Source organism: Panthera uncia, unplaced genomic scaffold (assembly GCF_023721935.1).
Source record: "Panthera uncia isolate 11264 unplaced genomic scaffold, Puncia_PCG_1.0 HiC_scaffold_1409, whole genome shotgun sequence".
Taxonomy (NCBI): domain Eukaryota; kingdom Metazoa; phylum Chordata; class Mammalia; order Carnivora; family Felidae; genus Panthera; species Panthera uncia.
Window position 1 is genome coordinate 3,391 of NW_026058040.1, and position 3,935 is coordinate 7,325.

Here is a 3,935-nt window from a genome sequence, read left to right on the forward strand (position 1 = left end):
ATCCATCCATCCGTCCATCTGTCCATCCATCCATCCATCCATCCATCTTCCCGTTCATCCATCTACCCATCTGTCCCTCCATCCATTCATTCATCCATCTATTCCACAACTATTTATTGATGGCCTACTATGTACCAGAAGTGACCTGGTGCCTGCTGTTCTGGTACTTACAGTCTACTTGCAACAAAACTTAAGATGCTCCAGGTGTAATTTCCCAGGAACTGACAGGCCTTCCCTATGTGCCAAGAAGGGGTGTCTAACCTGATGAGATTTTCAGATCCACAGTAGGGTACCCCTCCTCTTACCACTATTTTTATCCCAGCCAACCTTCTGTTACCTGAAACTCCTTTAACATCCTTCATTACAGATGAGACTTAAAAACAAGCTAAGAGTTACTGTCTTAATTTGGATTCACAGTAGAGTAAAATTAACAGAAAGTGCCCTAGTCCAGAGAGTTGTAAACTCAAATGGCTACAGGGCCAGCCATAGACTGAGATGAAGTAGGACAAGTGGTAAACAATACAAACTAGTGAGGACTGTGGCAAACTGGAAACATGGGTCCCATTTAAAGGAGGAGCCAGCCAGTTATAATAATATAATGCAGATCTTGTGGGACTGTATCTTCTCATTCTTCAAGAGAGTTCAGGAATCCAGATTTTGTATATAACTTCCTAATTTTTAAAACAATGAAGACCAGAGGCTGGCTCAGCTGGTGGAGCATGGGGCTCTTGATCTCGCAGTTGTGAGTTCGAACCCCACGTTGGGCATGGAGCCGACTTAAGAAGAATAAATAAATAAATAAATAAATAAAAATTTAAAACAATGAAGACAAAAGAAACACCTATGAGGGCAAGATGCAGTGTGTATGCCACTTCCCATGACTATGGGCACTAAGCCAGAGATTCTAGCAGGGAGGAAGCCCAGAACCCCTGTCCTAGGCCAGGCCCCTTTAGATCCTCTCCTCAGGACCACTTCTGATAGGGGATGCCCTGAGGACTCAACCTGGAGGGAAAAAAAGAGAGGGGAGCATCACGGGGAAGGGAAATGGATGAAGAAAAAGGAACCTGCACTCATGGGAGACCAGCCTGGCTCATGTCCTGAGACTGCTTCTAGAAACACTTAATTCTTATGTCTCAGCTGTCATTTTCAATGGTCCTGATTTTTCACAAAGCCTGGGAGGTGAGAGGAGTGGTCTGATTTATGGGTTAAAATAATCGCTCTGGCTGTTGCAAGGAGAAAGGCAGGCTGTGGGCACATCCATGTGAAAACAGGACAACTGCTGAATTGGCTACTGCAATGGTCCAAGCAAGAGCTGATAGCTGTGGCTGAGGTGCATCAGACAAGGACACTGGGACAATGTGTGGACACAGAAGGCTTCCCAGACACTTTGGGCTGCTGGCCTTGGTGAGTTGGCCAAACCACTGGGGAAATGCCCCTTCAGGAACCAATCACACCTTATCAAATATTTGTCCAAAGTCTTTCGCTTGACTCTGAACCTAGCCACAAATTGTTACCAGCCACATTCCCCACAATCTTGAGCCCTCCAGCTCATCAAACTTCTCTCCTCTCACAAGATCTTCCCTACAGCCACTTAATTTTGTATTTCCTTCTTTCCCTGGGGCCTTCCTCCTCACCTTCTTCCCACTTCTGTTCCTCACTACGAAGCTCAGACACCTCCTCCCCTCCAGGCCCACGTAGCACTACCTTTGAGTGTTGTTAAAGCCCATTTATCCATTGGGCACACCTGCTCCCAGAATGTATTTCGAGAAACAGGTGTTGGTCTTTATTTCCTTATATGTTAATCCCCAGCTCCCAGGAAATGCTTAATAAACACAATACTTGCAGAAGGAAGGCAAGAAAGGAATGTGGATGACAGGTGGGGTACTCTCACTGATTCTAGCCTAAGAGTTCACTGCTCTCCTCTTCCTGTTTCTCTCCTGCGCGGGTAGAATCCACTGGTGGGATGTACCGGGGACACTGGAGCTCTCACACTAAATAGAGCATTGTGTTCTGTGATTAAAGCCCAGCCCAAGGGGTGAGCCTTCCCTGAGCTGGTCCCCCATGTCCTGTCTCCCAACACACCCACACCCCGTTTTTTCTCACCCTCAATTACAGTTAGGGAAGGAGCAGTGTGATAAAGGAAACAAAAAGTAAAAAAGAGGAAAGGGGGAGGGGAGAGGGAACAAGAGGGGACTGGACTGTGGGGCCAGACAGACCTGGGTGGCCTTGGAGGAACTATTTTACCTCTCTGTGCCTGAATCCTCATATTTATGAAAGATCTTTATAGAAAAGATCGTCAGCAAGGTGATGGATCCCAAGTGCTCAGCACAGAGCCCGGCGTAGTCACTCAGGACATGATTGCGGTGTTTTCTCCAATGTCATGATTGTTCTCAAGGGGAGGGGAGGACGGAGGAGACAGATGCTGCAGCCACACTGTCCCTCTGTCACGGCCTGTCCTGTGGGGTTCTGTGAGCAGTGGCACATGGGCTGGCTTCCCTGAGGATGCATAATTAGCATGCATCCAACGGAGGCTTCTCTTCTGGAAAGGGCAAGGGTGCAAACCTGGGGTCCAGCCCAGAGTAAGATGTTCATAATACCTAGAATTCATTGCATCCGTGAAGTGGGAGAGACAGTGTAGAACACTGAGAGGAGGCGATGCTGCCTCCATCCTTATGCAGGACTAACAATGCCAGCCCCAGGGAGTGGGCTATGGGGCACCTGTGTCCCCCTTTCAGCACCATGTACCCCCCCCAACACACACACATACACACACACACACACCCAAACTTCTGCTTCTCTCCTCCACCAGTTCATACCTGGCTCTACCTTCTCTAGGCAATGACAGACTCTGCTTGGCAAAACAGCTCTCAGCTAGTTAGCACTTTAGAATGGGCTAATTTGTGCTAGAGTGTTAATGTCTACTAGGATGGCATGCGGACTGACTCAGCGCTTTAATAAGGAGCAATGCCTTAAATTAGTCCCTATTAAATAGTGGCTAGGAACATTTGCAGTAAGTGTGTGGGGTCTGAGACCAAGGCGGAGAAGTGGACAGGTTCGCCCAGGCAGCACCGGCTGAGGGAATCTGACCTCTCATGCCGTAGCCATGCACAGATCATATTCTCAAGTGCAGAAGCCCCTCCCAACTTGCAGATGGTATCAGAAGAGGCAGTTTGGGAAATCAGCCTTGTCAAACCCCAGAATATGGGCTGGTGGCAAGACTGTAAGACTGGACGACTCCAAGGGTCGCCCTCCATGTTGTAGTCTCTGTTGCTGGTCTGCACAACCCTGTATACAGCAGCCTTGGCTGGAAGGGATCTTAGATCAACTACCTGGCTTTATAGGTGAGGAAACTGAGGCACAGAGGTGAACTGACCTGCCCGAGGTTCCATGATGGAGTCAGGTGGAGACCCCCAGCCCTGGACCCATTTTATGCCACACTTTCCCCGGTTGTGGTTTGCTCAAAAGGCCAGCTCCCTTCTCATGCACAGCAGAGATGCATCCATAGGTAGCCACTGGTCCAGATGTGTCCGTATATATTTATGTCCATATATCCAGTGGGTATGTTCAATATGGTAGCTACCAGGCACATGGGACAATTTAAACTGATTTAAATGAAATAAAATTAAAATGTCATTTCCTGAGTGTTGCCAGCTGCATTGTGAGTATTTGGTAGCTACATGTGGCTAGTGGCTACCATATTGGAATTTCCACCCTCTCAGAAAGTTCTACTGGGTGGACACAACTGGACTTATAGATCGTACTCAACACAGTTGCACAACTGGCCGTGATCATGTAGCTTGAAAGTGGTGAGCCAAGACTCCACTGGAGTCTGTTTGACTTCTGAGGCCAGGTACTTAATTACTAATCTCTACTGCTTCCAATGAGTGGGTGGAAAGGGTATATAGACTAGAGGGCTGCAATAGAGCCAGCCAAAC